Consider the following 23,605-nt stretch of genomic DNA (forward strand, 5'->3'; position numbering starts at 1 on the left):
TATTTGATATGTTTCTGAACAGGTGCAGCACCTGCAGAAGGTTCTAACCAAAAAGAGGGACCCAGTGTCTCGTGTGCTTTATTGATGAGATTATCAAGGTGAGATGGAAAATTTGTTCAAATTTGTTTGCAAAGTTGCACTGGGAAGTTTCGATAATGTACGTATCCCATGTGTGTAGAGTTTGTCCTTGATATGTAGTGATTTATTACAAAGGATTTTTGTGTGTCGCCCTTGCCTTTGGCTGGCCTGCCTGCATAGCCCCTGCTGGTTCACTTGCTGCTGGCACATTAGCAGTAAATGACATCCTAATTGGTGTCTGCAGGTGGCTGGCCCCTCTGTGACAAGGTTATCTACCCCACACGCATACACACATGCACACACATATATCCACCACACATTTCCGGCCAGACAGTGATGGGACAATTTTATCTACATTCTCCATTTGGCTCTGGGTGACTTTGTGAACTAGCAGGAGTGTGTTGGTGCACGCTGTGTGAAAAGAACAGCGTTCGCAAAGGCATATGCAATGCACTTCCCCTTTGGTATCCCAGACATCCGTGGCTCTCCATTCCTTCAGTGGAGAATTTGGCTAATTACAGCCAGTAATTAAGGTGCTATTTTCTGCTAAATAAACTGTTAGAACAGTTTAGGAAAGGGTGGTAAGAGAGATCATATAATGCTGGGAATAAGAGCTGGCCTTTTAGCGACGCATTTCCTTCAACCATAACAAGCAAAGCTGTTATGTGCAAATTTTACACATGCATTTTTATATTTCAATGAGAAGTTGTGTCTGAAATCATTTAAGATTTATAAAGCTATTTTATTAAGATTTATTAAGCTTTTTTGTTCATATAGTCATTGCATTAATTGCTCTAGCCTTTATATTTACAGTGTAGCACAAGTTTACAAAGTAGAGCACACTAGATCGCTCAACCAGTGAACCGAAAACAAATTCAACCACAATTCAACCACATCGCTTTCTTAACTTATTGTACGGCTGAATCAACATACAGTAATTAATTGCAATAATGCAATTTCATGATCGCTGCATGCCACTTGATTTAATCGCAAAGGGATCATGTGACAACAACATGGCATACTACTGCATACTAATGTTTTCTGTTGCATGAAGTTTACAGCACAGTATGATAGTATTCCATTCCCAACACAGCCATAGTTGTGTCTTGCGTTTGAGAGAAACAGAAAAGGTCTGTCTCCAAACCTACAGTCGTTTTCTCTCTCTCTGTCGGTATTCCTCCCGTTTTCACTCAGTAAACAGTTTCACTGAGATGAGTTGAGCGGCTTCTAATCACCTCTTGGAAATCGAGATTTTCTGTCAGAAGATTGAGGTCTGCAGGAATGGGGTGGGGGCATTTCCATGGCAACACCTTCTCCCGCTCTCTCATAAACCTTTTTCTTTCCTCGTTGAAAAACAGAATGGAAAAGCAAAAAGTTTTGCAAAATTTGGCTCTTTTGAATATGTAAGAAAAAATTACACATGATGAACAAAAATAAGAGTTCAAATAATCATGTGTGCTGATTTAACTATAATGCTTCATAGACTGAAATGTGTTTGACAAGCTCACATTTTGTATAAAGTAAAAGCTCCACGTAGAAAGGCACACATTGAAATTCAAACCACCCAGAATGACTGACAGAGTGCCATCGGGGGCTCACACAGCCGTCAGCTGTAGATGAAAGAGGTGCTCGACATTTAAAAGGCCCTGTGAAAGGTATTGCAGGGCAGGCACTTCTCTTGGAGCCTCACAAAGCTGTAAAAAGGCCTACAGCGCTTCTGAACCCTCAGTTTAACAAGATGCATGCAGGAGACGGGACACATATGCAGTGTAGGAAAACACATACAGGAACTTTGTACAGGAGTCAATGTACAGCACAACAAAGCTGCTGTCGGATTCCCCGGAGACTGGAAAAGGTGGGTGAATGCCGTGTTTTTTGTTTTCTTTCTCTGCCTCCTCTTCGAAAGCCGTTTTCATACTCCCACAATCTCACACCTTTATTTGTGGCACAAACACCCCCCACACAGACACCCATCGGAAAGCAAAACCTGCAATGCGCTACATTTAACAGTTACACGAGTAAAACAGACCTTCCCGTTGGATTCCCAGCTGCTTTTATGTAGCAAACAATCCTTCTGGCTCTCTGGCATGAGTTCATCTTCACGGATGGCCCTCTTGTTCACTTCAGGTGTCATAAATGTGAAATACGACTCCACATCAGAAAGAAGAAAGTGCCTGAAGTACTGGAGCATATATGAAAAGTGTTTTTTTTTTTGTTTTTTTTTGACAGATTCCAAGATAAGTTTTATTTCATTGATGGTGGCACTCTGTATGCTACTATACAAATTTTGAATAAACATTACAAGTTTTTGCAAAACCTGCTTGGGTTCTGGCATGATTTATTAATAATGCACCAAGGGTATCTTGTGAACTGTAATGGACCTTTCATACAATGGACTTCTCATGCCCAATGTCACATTTTTTCCATCATTTCCTATGTTCAATAAAAAAGTAATGAAATGTGCATTTCCAGATTTAAAGATCGCCAATGTGGTCTTAGATTTTTGGACCCACTGTACAGTATATATATATACTTTATATTTTGAACTTTCTAGTCTCTATACTTCATCTTTTCACATCTTTTTCTTTGGAGAATTCTCAAATTTGTAGCGGCAGAAATTGTGTGAGTCATAAGAAAGAGTAATTTATATCACTGTAAAGTCACTGCACACTACTTTAGCCTGATGTACGGCTTGATTTGCTCGGTTTGATGTGTGGATGCAATGTCAGTGAAACGGTATTGCTGCTTGCTCTCTGTCTCCAGCCAAACAATAGATGTATAGGAAAGCCCAGAAACACAGGACGTGATTGAGGTAGTGGATCAACTCCTCTTTAATGGCCTTGAGCTCTGTGCTAAAATATATCTGGCTCACTCCATCCCCCCTGTGTAAATTAAATTAAACAATCATTGTGCATCTTGTCTGTAAATTGACAGTGTGTTCAAGTTATACTCACAAATACTATTTTGGTGAGTAAATAAATCTGACTGAATGCATACGATCTACAGTGTTCTCCCTGTGTATGTACTGTAAATTAGATTTCAAAATAAAGTTTGTACTCATTTCTCAATAGCTCAGCAGTGGGAGTGATAGGATAAGGATCAGACGAACTAACTGCTTCATTATTTGGCTGATCCTGAGACACTCCAGCCTTTCCACACACACATAGTGAAAAGTGGTTAGATTGGCACATGGCACACATCCATCAGCATTAGACCATGTTTGTTTGGTCATGATTCCCAAATGATCATTTGCCACAGACTTCCCCGTTTACACACAAACACACAAATGGATCGGACAGTCATTATTCTGTCAATGATTGCTAATGCCAGTGTTGTCTGAGTGATAGCATTTTTTACACAGTAAAAGTACACTTATTGCTAATCAAAATGTCTTGTTTAAACTGTGCTTAATTGCTGAGATTCTAGTTTTTATTATGGGTGAAATTTGACCTTGACATTGTTTTTTTTTATTTTTATGATGTGTTATGGGTGGGAGCCATTAAAGACAGTCACATCAGCTTTGTTTGCACAGTATGTTAATGCATATCCGTATGTGTGTCAGAGGCCAGTATGGTAAAGTTCACGTGTTTCTCTCTTATCAGGATGGGCAGCCTGACATCTTGCACACCTTCTGGAGTTCAGTCACTCAGACGCTCTCCGAGGAGCTGCAGAAAGCCACAGCTGGTGAGTCTCAGTCTGGGGTTTTTGTTTAAGACGATGCCCCGCCATGCATCTCAAAAGCTCATTCTGTGTGTGAGCGTTACACAAGCTCCCTCCTGCACCCAGTCTCTCTCTCTTCTCCTCCGCTCTTGCTTTCTTTTCATTACATTGCAGTCAGATTCAAATTCTATTACCCACGTACACTCTTCTGGAGTTGCTTTTAAGAAGCCCGATTCTGTTAACCCTTTTCTTTATGAACTGAGCCTGTATGCTTTCTCAGATATTGTTCGTTCTTCACTACCACCTCACACTCAAATCTGAAGCAAGAGGGGCTCCTTGGAGAAACGTTTACACCTCCAGTCTCTGATGAATTTTTGAGCTCAGATGCAGCCAATGATAGAGTCCATTATCAATACAGACACACAACGCAAACTACACTGATGTCAGGGTGTTATCATCACTGAGAAGCAGGATAAATCAAGGTGTTTGGTCACAAGGGAATATGGAGGAAGCAGACCTTCAAATGTGAGATTCATGTGACTCCACAGGTGAGAAAACCAAAACAGACTCCCCTCTTTATTTCTTTTTAAATTAGCCTGTAACATGGGAAGCTACAGTACCATTTCAGAATAGCGTTTTCCACCCAGTCTTAGGATAGAGTTTAGATCCTAGGGGCCCTATTTTAACGATCTAAATGCAAAGTGTAAAACACATGGCGCAGGTGCACTCAGGGCATGTCCAAATCAACTTTTGCTATTTTAACGACGGAAAAACAGTTGCATGGTCTAAATGGGTTGTCCCTATTCTCTTAGTGAGTAATGGGTGTTTCTTGGTCGTAACGTGCAATAAACCAATCAGAGTCTCATCTTCCATTCCCTTTAAGAGCCAGTTGTGCTCGTGCAATGACGGATTTGCTATTTTGCTATCTTTATTTATTTATTTATATTTGGCATGTTTGTGTGCTGCTGTGCGTCCCTGTGTTTAATAAGCAGTGTGTACGCTCTTTAAATAACAAAAAGGAAAAACATTGCACCAGACTTTAGACCAGGTTTAAATTGGTCTGTGGCGCAGTCTGTTTTCAGCTCCTTAAAATATCATTGCACCAGCAATGCGCCTGAACACACCTCTTTTTTAAACCAGCATGCCCATGGGCACAAAAATGAGCACAAATGCATTTGCTAATTAAACGGCGTGGCGTTGGACGAGAAAATGTAAATGTCGCCAGACTGAAACTAGCAAACACACTTGCGCTGCACCTTGCGTTGCATTATGCCAGGTGTATGGTAGGGCCCTAGATCTTTAAATCCCAAAGTATACTAGGGTAAAATTTGTCATCAGAATAGCATGTGCACCACCAGATTTTTGTAACCGTGTATACTTTTTACGAGCACGTAATGCGCATCGACTTGGTTTTGCACTAATCAGTTATTCCACAAGGTGGCAACGCTGGCCCATGCTGCTGTTTCACAGAAGAAAATTAAACTAAAGAGACAAAACAACAACAAAATAGTGGAGGCTGCAACAACAACTGACAGATGCATTGACAAGTGCTTGTGTGAACGGGTCACAATAGTGTGCCTTGAAAGGTTGTCAGGAGTGCCGTGGAAAACTTCCTGTCTGTATTATACTTCATTAAATCAGTGCTATTGGTAATCGTTAAGTCTGTTTGTGGGTCTTATAAATATTGAACCAGTGAAAAGCATTCAAAAGAGCTTGTGACTAAACCTTGTAAAGCAAGAAATGTTACAATGTGCCTATAAAGGATGATGTTTTTTTGTTTGAGAAGCAGAAAAGAGTCTTAGCATTTACCGTCTAGCTGTGGCCAGTACGTTCCTGTGCATAGTTAATCTCTTATATCATGAGATTTTGGCCAAATGTATTAGACACCAATAAAAATGGAGTGCCAAAGCTACAATGCTACAAGTACAGTGTCCGTTTTACAACTTATAAATTGATGGATCAAATCAGAAGTATACTTTGAGTTACACCCTGCTTCTAGGGATCCACTGTCCTGTAAAGTGTATTTCTGACTTGTTTTTGCTCACCTGGCCTGTGATTTTTTTGATTAGCTGGTTCAGGTGTGTTTGATTAGTGTTGTACAGGACACTATACAGGACAGTGAATACCTAGGAGTTGAAGTCCTAGCTTTTAGACACTTGTATTGTATATCTGTAACTGATGGTTTTATGGTGACGATTACATTTTTGTGTTTAACAAACAGTTTTATCTAAAGCAATTTTTTGTTCATGTATTCTCAAAATCATGTCCTTGCCATTGGGTTGTGGTTTTAAACCCCAGAAAGGATGTTTCATGAGCTATGGCCATTGTGCTCTTGATCTAGGCACTTAAATCTAGACTTCTCGAGAGGAAATGTTCTCTGAACAAGAAATGTAATGTATATCATTGCTCACTTTATTGATGCATCATTTTCAGTAGCTGTATTACAACAGAAAACACTCAATATCACAGAATTGCCACAGATCACACTGACTCATGATTAGAACTGGTGCCCATCTTAATTAGTGAGCTAAAGATTTCGGGTAGCACGTCCTCCCTGCAGAGACACTGTAGTTTAGACCTTGGCCTTGATGTTGTGGCTCTATTGATCCCTGTCTGTGTTATCACGACCTAATGATGCTTTGTGCTTCACTCAGTCTGATCAATAGAAGGCAAATAGGAGCCTTTGCATCACTTTCATTATCCAAATGCTTGTGCATTACTCCCTCTTCTAAGCCTTTATCAAGCTTGATTTGAAACCTCTCAATCAAACTTGCTTTTATGTTCTCCAGACCCAAGGGGGCTCACCTCCCCACATCTATTATGGGAACTATGCCAAAATACTCTCACAAAATGAGAATGTTTGAGGTGGAGATGCTCTCGCAAACTTTGTGGCTCCAAGAGGCCATCAGAAAACATTTTAGTTTTTGGGTCGATTGTTGTGGACTCTGTCACTGCTCCTCAAGACTTCAAAGAAGATCGGTTTATAAATGATTTATCGCTTCCTCTTTGTCCTAAAAAAATACGTTTTGTGACTACTGACAGCTCCCTACTGCCTCTTCCCAGAATTCTCTCCTGAACTGTTTGCCTTTCAAAGAGCAGGTCAAAGGATGAAGCCAATATTCTTCTCAATGTTCAGCTTAGGCTTCCTGGCTTGGCCTTCAGCATTGTTTGAACCCTGGGGACCCGAATAAATTACTTTGCTAACAGTAAAAGTGCAGGTCTAGGGTCATTTCTGCTCTGTTTTTATTATTAATGTTATCATTTCATTATTGTATCCCAGCATGAAAGGCAAAACGTGGCTCCTGACTAACACTTGTTCAATGAAAATGCCATTTTTCAACCACTGGAGTTTATTTGTTGGTCCATCAGTAGAGTACAACTACCAGCATTTGTCTTTGTTCAAGTGACAGCAAAACAAAGATGGAAACTGTTTAAGATGCTTGCGCCTCTGAACTACTCAATTATGCATTCATCAAATCAATCTGCATAGGAAACAATCTGCATAATATTCGTAATGAGCATTTAATCACCTGTAAAGCTGGGTTATTACCATATTAATGAAGAGGCATTTTTATCCAGTTCCATGCATTTGACTCTCATATTGCCAAGTGTATTCTCTTTATCAGACATTGTTTTTGTTAGATTGGTTTTGAGATAAGGGATTTGGTTTCTCAGCTCACTGAGGCACAAAGAAAGAATTAGACGTTTTAACTCAATGCTTGCCAACATTGTCCACAACAGTGTAGGCTTTATAACCCTGATTTCTTAACTATAGTCAAACTGACCAACATGAAATTAAATTTCTTTTTTAGATTCATCATTGCACATCAATCAAAGTAAATAAAAATAGTGTCTTGTTTTGTTTTATTAATGCAGTTGCATCCTTTTTAGCTGTTTTAAACTACTTTAGTAATGCAGTATTTCTACAATGTCAATATTGAGACGTAGACACAACACATGGATATCTCTATAGTGGCTTTCACTCCGTGTAGTTCTAGGAACAAGCCAACATGGTGGTTCCTAGAGAACCAATTTCCCCCTTGGGACTTTTTCCTGGTTGCATTTGCACCGGCAGCATGAACTCTGAACCAGCCAACAGCAATGTCTTTATTCACTGCATTTACTCTGGTGCCAAAGCCCCTCATGTGGCCATCTTCTCTCTAAATGCATCCTGTTCTCAGTGTATTTTTTCTCTTGTTCTTAGCATCAACCTTCCTGAAGCAGGCCCTGGAGGGAGAGTATCCCAAACTCTCGAGGCTGTATAATGAGCTCTGGAAGAGGCTCCAGCAGTACAGATCAAGCATACAGGGGGCGCTAGTGAGCAGTGGTGCAGGTCTAGATGTGGACCTGTCAGTGATGCTGAAGATCTGACTATGAGTGAGTAATATCACAATAAAAACACATACACAGTTAAATTTATACTAATTCTCCAACATTTGGTTTGCATAATTCTGTTGTAATTATTTAACAAATTGATGAAGTGTAGTCCATACAGAAATGTTCCATGATAAATAATAGTTTCAGCCAAAATACAGTAGCTGCTACAGGAATTATTACTCGTGGCTAATACCGAGCTGCCAGAGATTTATTGTGGTTAAAACAATAACTGTTAAGAATTATTATATTTTTTTTTGTAGAAACTATTGTATTTTTTTTTTAGTCCAAACTAATGAACTAAATTGCAAATATCAATTGCTGAAATGATTGCTGACTGACTTAACAATTTTAAGATGCTAAGTGCAAGCAGTCAAACAGAATGGCCATGATTTCTCATATTAAAGGCCAGAATTATCTACACAGCTATGATTATCATTTTGGTGGCACAACAAAGATGTGAAACTCTCAAAACAGCTCTCATCTATCAGACAGTGTTTCTGCCTTTCACCTGAATGAGATGTTTTAGGAAGCAAAGAAGCCTTCTATTCTCAGACACATTTTCAGACAGTCTTTCCGAATGCACTCAACGTTTCTGCCGCTATTTTGATCCCATAATCACAATTCTTCCCTAAACGGCCCACATTTTATGTGCAGTTCATGCTCAAAAAAGCATGTCAAGATGCATGACAACCAGCAATTAACCAGCAATATGCTTTAATTAATAAGCCAAGATTATTAAGGCATCTTGTCAAAAAGTGGCAAATGTGTTTAATATAGCTGGGATGATATGGGGGTAAACTATTTTATTTTGGAGAGATTCAGTAGATCTATATTTGGCTACAGTACAGCCTTGAACAGAAATATATTATGTGTTAATTCACTGCGCTCTTTTCGTCTTTAAACGTTAAGATTCATTTGGTTTTTAGTTTAAGATATTAATGATTCAGTTTCTCTTAGCCCGTTTAAAACTATTGTTAAGATTTACACAAACTATTATATTTTTTTGCAAGAAATGTGCATAATTTATGATACTGAATTACTTTTTGCCCTCTTATTCACATTACCATTATCATTATCATTTTTGCAATTCATTACTGTATTACAATAAAATATTTTTTTGTTTTATCTAAATCATCAAAAAGTATTATACAGCTAATAATCTCATGATGTATGACTAAAATTCAGAGTCATTTTCATATTATAGGTTCTACGCATTACAATAATAAGAACTGTCAAATACTATTTTATAATATACCTCATTTTCAGACTTTACAGTATAATGAAAAGTCTGAAACTTTTAATGAAAATAGTAAGTGTTGGGGAAACGATCATAAATCAGTTACACTTTTATCAACAATTGGTATTCACAGGTCAAACGTTGTAATAATTATTGGGAATTAAGCAGCTGTCAGACAGGAAAACTAATTTATTAGTGAAAAAAACAAATGTGGGGGCTTTGTTCCCTACTGAGATGAGGAGTGTAAGTAAGCTATGGTTTGGTTTCATTGAGTGTCGTTCAGTTTGCTCTGCTGCACTTTTGATTTAGTGTCAATTTGTAATTATCTCTACGGCATGCCTCCAATTAAATTTAAGATTTAGGTCAGTGCAATCTCATACTTACCAAGTATGTGACAAAAAAAAAAAAAAATGCATGCACTCAGATTACATAAAGTGACGATAGTCTGATGATAGGAACATTGGTTCTGACATCATCAGGGTACAGAAACTGCCAGGAAACACTATGACTAAGCACGTGTTGTCAGTTACTTGTTTTACACTTACAGTTCAGCAAAGGAATAACTGTTTTGACTTTTTATTTGTTCCAGTCCAGAGAAGGATCTGAAGGACTCTCTTCAGCCATATGAAGCAGCTTACCTGTCCAAGTCTCTTGTGTGACCCCATCAATCTTGATCAGAAACCCACCTTCTGATGATGAACTTGACAGCATCATTAAAACAATAGCCAGGTACTCCTCCATTATGCATAGTGTATCATAACTCTGTTCCATCAGTATGTGGCCTTCTAATGCTGCTTTTCAATTGCATGGTGCAGCTCATTTTTGGGGGGTTTTGCATTGAGTACAGTACCTGGTATTTGTTTTGATACCACCTCAGTCACTGAAATGTGACGTGTTAACACTGCAGATCACTGATTGGTCAGAGAATCTTCACTTCCAGCATCATTGGATTTGTGACACGAGACACTAGATTTAAATAGTCAGCATCCGCCACAGCATTATCATTTGTTTGCATGTCTTTTTTTAAACGATTTGCTTTAAACGACCATTGCACTATAATAATCTATAATCCCACCAATTTTGAAGTGGTTCGAAACTGCAGTGGAAAAGCAAACCGAGCCAAAGTAAAGCAAGCATCACACTGTGAAAAGACGCCATAAGAAAGCTCATTTTGAGCACAGTGTTAAGGAAGTATTGCATGTTTCCATGAAGAAAAGAATCCAATAATGCACTGGAAGCATTTGGAGTCAAGAGAAATAGATATAGTTACACTTCATATAATACTAAAATTACTAAAGGACTAATAATGGACTTTTGATTACACTTCTGATTGTTTTTATTGCCTGTAACAGTTGATACCGTTATGTTGTTTTTGCACGTTAGTGAGCTAATTGTTGCATCAGTGGATTCCAGCCTAACGATCGCAGTGGCCAAGAACGCCGCCAAGACTGTGCAGCTTTTCTGCGTCAAGTCAGAGCAGTTGGTAAGACACACACAGAGATAATGAGCTAGGCTGAGCGGGAGGCTGTCTGCTCTCATGCCCCTCAACACTGCCAGGGAGGTGACACACACGGCTCATAATGAGAGCCGAGCCAGGGTGGGGTTCATTTCAACAAGCGTCAGAGAATCAGAGCACCTTCTGTGAGCCGTGACCTGGACAAGAGCAGGGCGGATTTCACCCTATACCTATAGAGGTGCTACTTGATTTGGACTTTTAATAGAAGCAACACAGGCAAAGGTGAGATCGAGCATGCAATGCAATGTAGTTCGAGGACAAATCAGTTTGCAACACAATATTCATGCTCTTAGTTTCCTAAATGAACTTCTCTGCTCTTATATTGTGGCTGATAGATGTGTGCTAAGCTACTGGTCAGAGTGGCTCGAATCACAATCTCTTTTATCAGTAGTGATCCACATTAAGCCATCACAAGATTTACAGTAAGATCCTTAATCACTTAATGGTAGCATTTTACTTACAGCCTTTATGCATTAGAAAAATAGTTTTATTGCATTGATTATGCACATTATATGCATTGTACAATCTCATGAATAATTGTGACCAGTAAATGCATTATAACACTTATCTATTCATTGTTGCTCTATGCATTTTAAATTCAGATGTAATTATTTACGACAAGATATAATGTATGTACATTATGAATAATTATAATGCATTAATAACCCTTTATAATCCATTTCACTTTAAAAGCTTAAGTAGATCTATAGAGTTTGAGTTAACTACAAAGCCGAGATAGCTTTACAAGTGAGTGATTCCTCTCATTCCTTAATTATTCTCATTTCAGTTAATTGTCACCTGCTCTCCAAAGATTATGCAGCTGACCTCTTTAGTGCAAAACAATAATTTAAAGACAACATGGAGTCCACATTTACCATGTTTATCTCTGTTGACCTCTCATATCCTTCCTGCTGTGATAATGGAATGGGTCTTAAACCAACTCCGATCTACAGATTTCTGCAGAGTGCACTTGCAGGAGAATGATTTCCAAAATATAGATGATAACCTCAGGCTTGAGAGAATTTCTCCGAATGATTCATCCGAGCTGATTATCATTGGCACAATCCAATCAGTTGATCCCATTGAAGCAGTCATTGCCAGCTTTCTTCAGGACTATTCTTTAGTAATCTTGTATGGTTTGTGAAAAAGTGAAAATCCTGTCATTTATTTGTTCACCCTCATGTTGTTCCAAACCCATAAGACCTAAGTTCATATTTTTTAAACAAATAAAAAATATGGAAACAAATGAATGAAACCTGACAGGCTTCTGTTACTCCATTGAAAGTCCAATTTAAAGATCCAAAAAGGTTTTAAAAGCATAATAAAATAAATAAATAAATATGAATAGAGTGGTTTAATACAAATCTTGTAAAAAGATACGATCGCATTAAATGATGATTATTTAATTTGGTCTTTTTTGCTTACCTGGACTTTCAGTGGACGACCAGAAACCTCTCAGGTTTCTTAAAAAATATCTTGATTCATGCCTTTAAGATTACCCAAAGACTTATGGTTTTGGAATAACATAAGGGTAAAAAAATTATGACAGATTTATTTTGTGGGTGGATTGTCTTTTTAAAATATAGATACAATAATTAATAGAATTTTTTTTTTTTTTTCAAAAATAGGTCAGTGTTTGAGTTTTAAAGTAGCTTCCTGTAATCTGGTTTAGCTGCATGAGAAATATCTAAAAACAGGGCTCTTTCATGAGGATTACAGAGGTATAAGAATGTTTTTGGTCTTCGGGCAGGTTTAGCGCAGACCTAGTTCATCACTGTATTGGACTGCAGATATGCACCGGAGGCTTCGCTTTATTTAACATCAGGTGTGAAGGAGCAACCCACTTCGATTGTTCACTAGTGTTGCTGCACCTCACCTGGCATCTCCACACCTGCCACGGGAAACCTTAATTAACCATTGCCTTGCCATTTTTAGACTGTTGTCATGGTACCCCTGCTGCCACCATCCTATGTGGTTGTTCCTCGCAGACAATGTGTGGTATTTTTTCCTTCCCCAGTCCTCCACCTTTGATGAGAGGTGTGATGTCTTGGAGGTTGTGCTGCTGTTTGTTTAGGATGCAGCAGAGTGGCACGAATACGTGTTTGAGTGCAGTAGTTCGCTCGTGACTGAGACAACCTTTCGCTTGTTAGTTCCTGTGGTGTGGCACTGAGCCGGGCAAATCCTTCTTCTCTTCCGTCTCCCTGTTGCTCGCCCTCCATCCCACGATGCCAGCTGCTTCTGCTGTCCGCGCTCCATGGGTACCGCCTGTGTCTCAGCATGCTGACCGCTGTGCCACCACTGAGCAAAGCGCTTCTGACCTCAGACGAACACTGGGGCATCTGGGGAAATTAGTGGGAGCCTGCGCTCGCCTCGCTTTGGATGTTGTCTCCTTGATTATTTACTCAAGTCTTTGGCTGTGACGCTCAATATTGTTTAATCTCTAATTTTTTCTCCCCTTGTTCTTTCTTCTGTATTTCTCTCTGCTGTGTGCACAAGGGGACGCCGGTCAGGTGATCGGACCCCTGACGGAGGGTCAGAGGAGAAACATCGCTGTGGTGAACTCGCTTTTTCTGCCGGCAGCAAGCTGTGGCTAAAGTAAGAACACCAGCTCTCAAGACACTGTAGTTACTACAGGTTTACATCACTCCACAAAGCCATGCATTCATCCTTGTGTTGTGACGAGCCCACATAACCTTCTACCTTCTATACTAAACATTGTTTTGTCTCTCATTTTAACAGTATTCTCAAGCTTCAAAAATAAAATAAAAATCACTAAAAGTACTATAAAAATGTGACCCAGGAAAACCAAAGCAGATTTGAGATGTATGCATCATGTGAAAGCTGGATGAATAAGCTTTCTGCTGATGTATGGTTTGTCAGGATCTGACAATATTTGGTACAACTATTTGAAAATCTGGTATCTGAGGGTGCAAAAAAAAATCTAAATATTGAGAAAATCACCTTTAAAGTTTATATTACTGATCAAAAGTTAAGTTTCGATATATTAAGGGCAGGAAATGTTCATAATATCTACATGGAACATGAACTTGTAATGCTAAACACATTAGCATATGTAATGATGCTAATGATTTTTGGCATAAAAGAAAAATCTATAATTTTGACCTGTACAATTTATTTTGGGCTATGGCTACAAATACACCCGTGCTACTTATGACTGGTTCTGTGCTCCAGGATCACAAATAGTCCAAAGGACTTCAACATATCTGAATATAAACTGCTCCAAAATACATTTGAGCTGTGTGGTAAATGGAAAGATCAAAACGTTTAGCCTGTTCCTTGCACAAAGCTTTGAAATATGCTGATATAGCTTTCATATGGTCCCTTTCACTGTATTGTGAATAGCTCTTCATATATTCTGAAAATCATCTTCCTTTTGAAAAGAAATAAACAAGGTATAAAATTCCAGTTAAAAGAATAAGAGTTGTTCAGTTTGATTGGCATGTGCCAATTTTACAAAATGCTAAATTGGTATTTTCTTAGTATCTGTCTGGATAATGAGAAATCAAACCAAAGTTCTGGTTTGTCATCCCATAGATGTTTTGCCAGGATGTGCTTCCTAAAGATTATCGTAAAAATTCACTCAACAGGATGTATGAAATCACCCAGGTTAGATTTTGTGGGGCGTTTAAATAGAAGTCAGCATGAAATTATTATAGAGTCCTGCTGTATTAAAACACTCCTCTATGTGTGGAAAACAGTCGACCTGTCTGTAAACAGCATATGGCTGCAGTGCCTTTCCTCAGGAGAGAGTCTTGAAACTGCAGACTCACCACCAGTCATATCTGTACAATATGAGTGGTGATATTTCACAAGTGGCTTTTTTAGCACCAGCTGATGTAGTCCCCAGTCTGCCCCATTAAAAAAACACGTCAGCAGCCAAAGCTTTATCCTTGCTGCTGTGATTAATAAGGTAATAAAAAGAGATTTCTCTATGATTAAATATTTAAACTGGAGGTGATCAAAGTTTTACTGGTGAAAACTGAAGATGCTTGTTTCAGTAAGATTGTTTTTTTATGGCCTGAACTTTGAGTGGAGACAGGAATTAATGTTCAAGGACTCTAAACATTAAATGATTGCTGACTTTGAGTGGTTTTCAGGTTATATCTGGACTGGATCCTGCAGCGGAGCAATCGCTCACAGCATCTTTAGAGGTTAAACACAAACAACTAAATTCTGTTTACATCAGATAAACAAGGGACATCCATAATTCAGTTAATATAGCTTCTTGACTACGATAACAATATGGTAAAAACATCACAACTGTCTCACTGGCAATGCATAACTTAGCTATAACTTAACTACACATGGTCACATTAGGAACATCATATACATCTTTTTGCTTTGATTATCATCTCTCTGCAGGTAATGTCCTCTATATTCACAACATTTATTTCATGGTGCATTTCAGAAACAAGTGCATTGCACTTTCTGTGAGAGTGGTGCATGATACACCATCAATCTGTGTGCATTCGTGCATCTGTGATAAAGATAAACAGGTGAGCACACGGGACAATGAACAAAAGGGTCTGAATTTTGCTAGAGATATGCTGAAGCTGTACACAAGCGCACACAGTCTCTAGAGCTGGTTTCGGAAAGTAATTGTGTAAACATTGAGCTTCTCTGAATTCAGCGCTCTGTCCTCTGAGGTAAATTGGCTATCTGATGAGTAAACTGGTCATTCTCTTCCCCTTTGTCTCTTTTAACGAAACCTCCAAGCTGTACGGATCCACACACACACACACTTTAACCCTTGATCTTTCAGTGTAAACAACATCCAAGGTGAAAACACATTACCGCTCTCCTCAGAGTTGAAGCATTGCTCTCCTCCAACGTAGAGCATGTTATCTCAATATCTGTCCCAAATGTTCAATTCAATTCAATCCAAGTTTATTTGTACAGCGCTTTTTACAATACAAATCATTACAAAGCTGCTTTACAGAAAAAATCTAAAGAATAATAGCGTGCATTTGATCAGATACAACTGAAGTCACAATTTAAGAGATGCATTATTCGAATGCTTGGAGAAAGAGATGTGTTTTTAATCTAGATTTTAACAGAGAGAGTGTGTCTGAACCCCGAACATTATCTGGAAGGCTATTCCAGAGTTTGGGAGCCAAATGTGAAAAAGCTCTACCTCCTTTAGTGGACTTTGATATCCTAGGAACTACCAAAAGTCAAATGTTTCACATGATGTCGATGCAGTCTTGTGGACATCTTTTGCACATGCCTCATAGATCCATTAAAGCACGGTTCATTTACACTTCAGAGCACCACCTATGTCCCCTTTGGAAAGTGTGCTACTCGTCAGACACTTATCCCAGATGCACCTCCATCACCAGATACAAGTGCTAGTTCTGCATCTCCCCAATCCTCATCACATCGCACTAGGAACTATTCTTTTCGTTTGTTTGTTTGTTTGAGATTTATTTTTGGGACTTTTATGTCTTTATTGTTTGTAGGGGAGAGGAGATATGACAGGAAAGCATAGGGCAGAGAGAAGGAAGCAGGGTCTCAAAGGACCACGAGTCAGGAATCAAACTCGGGTTGCCATTACATGTCTGACGGTGCACCAACCACAAGGCTATCTATGAGGACAGGAACTGTTCTAAACCAGAACAAAACTAAATGCAATAAAATGAAACGGCACTAGCGCCACCTGATGCCGCTCTGAGCAAAGAATCCTGGGAAAGCTGAGTATGTGACTACCTACTTTGTTGTGAAGGAGTTTAGGAAGAAGAGATGTCCAGCGTAGATTTGCTCTTTATCTCCTGCTTGCAGGGGATTTTTTTTTTTTCTGATGACCGGCCCTGTTTGGTCAGAGAGACCTATTGGGTTTGCATTGATGTCGCTAAGAGATGGAGAGCCGGATAAGAGTCTAGGACGAGGGGGGCCAGCTTCCGTGACACACATGATGGTCAAACTGATGTCCCATCAGCAAATGTCAGGCAGTCACATGGGAGGAAGGAGAGCAGGTGTTAGCGCAAGTCACCATGTGAGGAAATACTACAAAAACCAATGACCTTCAGGAGAACTGCTCTTTCACACACATATTAAATAACATCTGGCTGACTGATATCATGCATAACTCTGTCTCCTTTTGTTTCATTCACATTTATTTGTTAACTTGCAGTCGGTTCAGATGAGTAGCGCCGTTCAGCCACTGTTAAATTCTGTTACCGTCTGTCGAGGCAATACTCATTACTATGCACCAGGACGACTTCTCTGGGTAAACAAGGAACACATGCACTGTATTACTAAAACATGTTCTGCATACAGCTCTGTATGTGTTGCACATCATTCCATGTAAAGCTACACAAGTCTGCATAAACAGTAGTATCTTAATACTCTTAAACAACCTCAGTTGTATACACGTTTTCAGCTAAATACTCAGCATGGCTCTGGGGGCTAATGAAGGCCTCCTAAATGGAATCAATGCATTTGTGTAAGAACATATATATAATATACGAACAATAATTTACGCGAATTGTCCTATGTGCGTTCATTAAAGTAATATGCACCTAGGATGGCTTGAGGGTGAGTAAACCATAGGATAATTTTCATTTCTGGGTGAACTATCCCTTTAAGTGCAAAGCTTCGTGGGACACCATAATTCAAGCAGTAGGGTTTTTTTAAATGGACTAATTGTCCGAAAAAGTAGTCGACCAGTACTATGACTCACCAGCGCTCTGCAGCTAAATTTGAAACCCAACACTCCTGGTTTACTCAATTTTCCTACACATATTTGACCATTTCAAAATACCACACAAATCAACTGAGAGATGTCAAAATTGGGATTTATGGTTGTACAAAGACTGTGTTCTCCCCTCGTGGCACTAAACTTGACGTTTGGGATTATGTGTCCGAGTCTTGTTGAAGGCAATTATGAGACCAGGTCTCTCTTAGCTCACTATATTTCAACATAAATTGTATCTTAAAGCAGAGACAGAGTGTAATGGGTGTGCTGTTGTCATAATTCTTTACCATTTAAAAGAGTTGTAATGGCATTGCCAGTATTTTTTAGGTTTGGAAATCACAATGCTTTGGTGACAGGGTGATGCAATTTAATACAAGCTGCTGAATTATTTTAGCTTCTCTTTGACTTTTACTATGATTTCCATACATGCAAATCTCCATTCAGTTCTTCATGTCCTCATGCTGAAAGACTGAACCTGTGATGCCATGAGACGGCAGACACATGATGTGGGGATGTACCTGTGTGGTTTTGGCTATTATAATGGACACATTCCCTGAAGAGCGTCTTCTGCATTCATCTCTGGTTTTCTCTTGCACTTGCTCTCATTGGCTGGTCCAGAGAATACAACAGAGAGTGATGTGCCAGCGTTTGATAACATTTAAACCGTCACCCTATGATTCAGCGTGGCTTCTTTTGTCCACATCTCTCAGGGCCACTGGAGTCAGGCTTGGTGGGCTTGTTTTATTTCTGTCCCCGCTGTCAGGCACTCCTGAGGGAAGACAGCAAGGAAATAAACATGCCATAGAGACGGTTTTGTCCAGAAACTCCCCCAGTTTTATCCAGTCTTCAGCTGCAGCCGTGCTAACAGTTTTCCTCCTTTGGAGATGAGCTAAAAGGTTGAATCTCACAAAATCGATGTCTGAGTCATATGTTAGTCCAAAATGAAAATAAATATTAAAAATACATATTGCATATAAATAAAGTACCGCTTGTGGTACATTTTGGTAAAAACATATTACTTAAACTGTAGTTTTTTAGACAATGATTCATATATCATGTTTTTTTTATAATAGTGCCTCTGATTTTTTTTTATAAAAAGATCAATCTATTATAGTATTTGTACTCCAGTGTAGTAAATACATGCCGTATGACAATAGTGAGAAAAATAAGAATTATAAAATAAATAAAAAACTTGCAAGATGCACAAATAAGGAAAATTAAAATATGCTTAATTAAAGCATGAAATAAACATTAATTGGACCCCAACACATTCTTTTATATATATCGATTCCCAGGGAACACGTTGTTAAAATGTTAGCCTGAATGCACTGTAAGTCGCTTTGGATAAAAGCATCTGCTAAATGCATAAATGTAAATGTAATATATATATATATATATATATATATATATATATATATATATATATATATATATATATATAATTTTTATTATTTTGATTTCAACCCAGACAAAAACCAGTGCCAGCCTGAATCCAGTTCACATGGATTTCTCATCTGGGCCAACAATGTTGCTGTCTGGGAAGATAAAATATAAAAAAAATATAGAGATTCACCCAAAAATGACCTCCTATTTGTGTTAGGAAAATCTGACTGTCACTTGCTAAAAGGCATTAACACGACCTTCCTTTTCTGACACTGTGTGTATTTCAGCAGTTCCAGTAGCTACACATTTATGATATTGATTATGTGACAAAGGAAATCAATGTGTTGCTTGTAGCTGTAGTCTATGCTCACATTACGAGATCACAGTACACTACTCTGTGTGTGTGTGTGTGTGTGTGTGTGTGTGTGTGTGTGTGTGTGTGTGTGTGTGTGTGTGTGTGTGTGTGTGTGTGTGTGTGTGAGTGTGTGTGTGTTTGAGTGAGTGAGTGAGTGAGTGTGTATGTGTGTTTGTGTGAGAGTGGCTGGTGGCTGGAAATGAGGGTCAGCCTTCCTTTATTCGTCTCTTTTACTTAATCTGTGGCTCTCAGTAATTTCCTTTTGTCCATTAATAACTGGGGCTGTTAAGCCTGTAAAGTCTTCTGATTTTATTCATTAGTTTTCTGTGATTAAAAAATAGCTTAATTTATGCATTAGAAAAACCACTGTAGCTCTCAAAACAAAGTGTACCTTTACATCACATAATTCATTCAAAAGAAAATGTTTATTTGTGTCATCATTTGCTCACCCCCATGTTGTTTAAGATATCTTTCGTCAATTAAACTGTAGCTATCAAACTCCAAAATGATTAAAAAAAAAAAACATTCTTCTGATGTTGTTCTTTAGCTTTCTGTGTCAGGTGACTTTATCTTCATGTCCTCAAGTGACTGCACGTATAGCTCCTGATGTCACACACTCAGTAATTTTGTGTCTATTTTGCACACAAATGCTCTCAATTCGTGTTATCCTTTGTCCCTGTCCTTCCTCCTCTGAGACAAAGAGGTTACTGGAGTCTTCCCTCTGAAAATAACTGTTAATTAACAGAGAGAGAGAGAGAAAGGAGGTTATTAAAGGAGATGCTCGTCTGATTAGCTGAGGAGAAGTCAGTGTCAAATGGATAATGCTCACCCTCTGTTGCTTCTTTGTTGTTTTTTTGGTCTTGATTTATCGATGCACATTATTCCAAATAAAAATGTTTTCTGCTGTAATCTTTCATCAGAATGTAATATCTTATGTAATACCACTTGCATGTCTTTTCCATTTCAAACGCAATGCTTCATTGTGTATAAATGTGAACAGTGATCTGTTAATGTTTGTCCAGACAATGTTTTTTTTTGGGGGGGGACCTGAGAGGAAGTTGGCATTTCAGGTTTTATAATACAATGAACTGGTGCCTCATGAACAACTCAACATTCAGGTTTGATTAAAGCAGTCTCCGTACTTCCTCCAGGCAGTCTAATAAACACCAGTGAGGTCTCTCAGGACAGCTAATCAAATTAAACCTCTGCCATCTATGCCAGCTCTGGGAGCGACTGCCATGCCTGGAGGCCCGATTCCCCACTAGCAGCTTTATTTTACTCGATGAGTGTGTATGTAAAGCATGCATAATGATGTCTGGCAACCACAGGGGAAAGATGTTATTACAAGAAAGCCCTAAGATAGAGATATAATTATTAATATGGAGATATTTGTCTTGTTTGATCACTGTTGAGAGACCACAGATGGCAAGTGATGAAATCTCCGACCAGAACTGAGGTGCAACTTCCGTCCACACTCATGCGCTTGTTTGATTAAATATAGCCTCTCAGCTAATAGAGTACAGGGACATAGTTACCCCCTAGACATGTGTTTCAATTTGGAGTTGATTCATGAAGTATCTTATAAGCTTTCCTCTTTTGACTTGGGGTTGTTTATGAAAAGGATGTCTTCTGTGGAAATATATCAGTACTACTATTACTATTGTAGAGGCTTCAGTCGTCTGCAGTCTTGTTAGTGCATTGCTTTTATTGCATTCATGAAAAGAGTGATGCAATTTGAAATAATTTACAGTAAGATTCATATTATAGTAGGATTCACTTTGCAATCTCATATTTCATCTTTACTTACCTACAGGAAGTGATTAGATGTGTAATTTCCAGCTGGTGAACAATAATAACATGTATAAAAAATATATAGATGTGCATTGTTTTCCACTTTGAATAAAATGTATAATATGATCAGATTTACTTAACAGGCTCATTATACAGTATTTAAGAACCACATTTAAGAGACGATTGGTCGGTTGAGAGTATGATTTTTGGTTGGCGAGATGAAAATGCGAATAAAAAAAGCCTAGACTTGCATTGTTTTCCATTTATGAAAAAAATGGTGCAGTTATAATTAGATCTCAAAATAATAATCTTATATTGTATCCAATCACTGCACTGGCTCAAAAATAAATCTAAGATTAGACTGAAACTGGGACCTTTTTTGTTACTGAAATGTGGTTCGCGTCTTGTCAGCAGTGTAGATATCTGCTGTGAAACCACTGGAGGACGTCAAATGAACTGAGCTCTACTTTAACATGTCACAGACATGGTTTATTTTGACGTTTTTTTCATATGCATGAGATTTCAAATCTTCAGCATTCATTCCAGGCTCTAAATTACACCCGCATTGGAATTCCTGGTGAATATGAATATATTTGTCTGTCTCTGTTTCAGACGAGTGAGCACATCGCTGGGAGTCAAGCGCTGGGAGATTTGATCCCATACAGCACCATATTGCATTTCCTGTTCACTCGTGCCCCATCTGAACTCAAATCACCACATCAGGTACACACACACTCTCACACACACACACACACACACTGTCGCACTAACGCAGAGAGATGGAAGCCTCTTGGTTATAGATCCTCAAGGATTGAGGTTTTCGGTTCAGGTGTAAGCAAGCAAAAGGTTTTTGAGGTCAGATCCTGTTTATTATGCCCCTGAGCGGGGTAATTCACCTCAAGTTGCCCCATCGCGGCTGTCCCTGTGATTAACCTACTGTAAGCTGCTTTAGATAAAAGCTTCCGCTAAATGACACATTTCATTTTGAGTGCTCGGACTGGAAAAGATGTAGATATTTTTGGCCATTTTATAAAATGAGGGTTCTCTAAAATAGCTTTAGCCTGGGCAGATTTGTAGAGCTCTTGTGTATACCAATAATACTGCTTGCTTTCCCTTATAAACAGAGAGCGGAGTGGTTGATCTCTCGCTATTCTCAATGGCTGGATGGCCATCCTTCAGAAAAGGGCCATCTTAGTCTTATTAGTTAAGATCTAAGGCTTAAAATTTTGCCCTTGCCACCACTTTTACAATTAACCTTTCCAGTGACAGCCTCTGGTGTAGTGCCAGTTTACTCTAATTTAGTTAATAGTTTTGTTTTCAACTCTCTAACCTATAAAAAATATATACATACACACACACACACACACACACACATATATGCATGTAAAAATTTAAGAAAAAGTTTACATTTATATATTTTATATATTTATGTATGATCAAATTTATATGAATATTAATTTATACATGTATATACATGTAAATATTTTCAAAATATATGCTGTATGTGTAGGTCTTTATATATACATAATGAATATAGACAGTACACAAACATATATATAGGCTTGGAAATCAACTTTAAAATTCCATGATGATTCCAGGTTTTCCATCATTGTTGGATCTTGAGAGTGATTTCAATATATAGAAAAGTTAATATACTTTTTTTTTTAAATGCTCTGCTCTAAAATTTTTCATTGGCAAGAAATTGCATTTTACATTTTAAAAATCCTGTGGCAACCCGTGGTAATAATTGAGTATTTCAGAGCAGAACTGAACTTTGTGCAACATCAGCATCCTCTAGTGGTGCTCTGGAGAAAATACAGCAGGCTTTCTTTGATCAGTGAAAGTTGCTCATCAAAATGTGACTTTCCTTTGTTGCAGGGGGGCACGGGAGGCATATGTGCAGTCTGTCAGAGCCAGGAGTTTGTCCCGGTGTATCCCATCATGCTCCAGTGGATGCAGAAGGCCACAAGCGTCTCATAGGATCTGCAAACAGAGCCATGTCTCATCAGAATAATGCAGACAATTTGTCACACAATAAACTCTTCACCAAAAGAAGTCTTTATTATATTTCATTACATTATGATGATTGTTGAAGTAAGAAATTAATGTGTATAGGTTTACAATGTCTTTTATATGAGTTGTTTGATTACGACTGGCTTTAATAAGAATCCCTGCATTTTAAACAAATCTATACAAATTTAAAAATTAATCTGTTTTGCTGGGTGCAGCAGAGTGCAAAACTATTACTAAACACATTACGCAAATGCTGATTAAAGAATGTCTTATTACTTCAGCACAGATGTCTCATTCATCACAGGTTTTGATTTATAACTATAACAGTTATATATCTGACGAGTTAGCTTTTCACGTATTTTCTGATACAGAAAAATTGTTTGGATAGATTTTATTGCATTTTTTGCAAGGACACTTAATATAAAATAAATGCAGTGACATTTTAATTGTGATTAAGCTGTCTAAATAATACTCTTTGTT

The 23,605-nt window shown here is 38.4% G+C and overlaps 1 long non-coding RNA gene across 1 annotated transcript; it reads left to right on the forward strand.

The window, feature by feature from the left end:
* Positions 1–19: 19 nt before the first annotated feature.
* On the forward strand, positions 20–23,510 carry LOC127956661 (uncharacterized). Its single transcript, XR_008153612.1, has 6 exons — positions 20–98; positions 3,681–3,762; positions 7,943–8,115; positions 9,942–13,463; positions 21,725–21,835; positions 22,991–23,510. It is a non-coding gene; the product is annotated as an uncharacterized LOC127956661 (long non-coding RNA).
* The last annotated feature ends 95 nt before the right edge of the window (positions 23,511–23,605 follow it).

The sequence above is a fragment of the Carassius gibelio genome, chromosome B4, assembly GCF_023724105.1.
Source record: "Carassius gibelio isolate Cgi1373 ecotype wild population from Czech Republic chromosome B4, carGib1.2-hapl.c, whole genome shotgun sequence".
NCBI classification, from domain to species: domain Eukaryota; kingdom Metazoa; phylum Chordata; class Actinopteri; order Cypriniformes; family Cyprinidae; genus Carassius; species Carassius gibelio.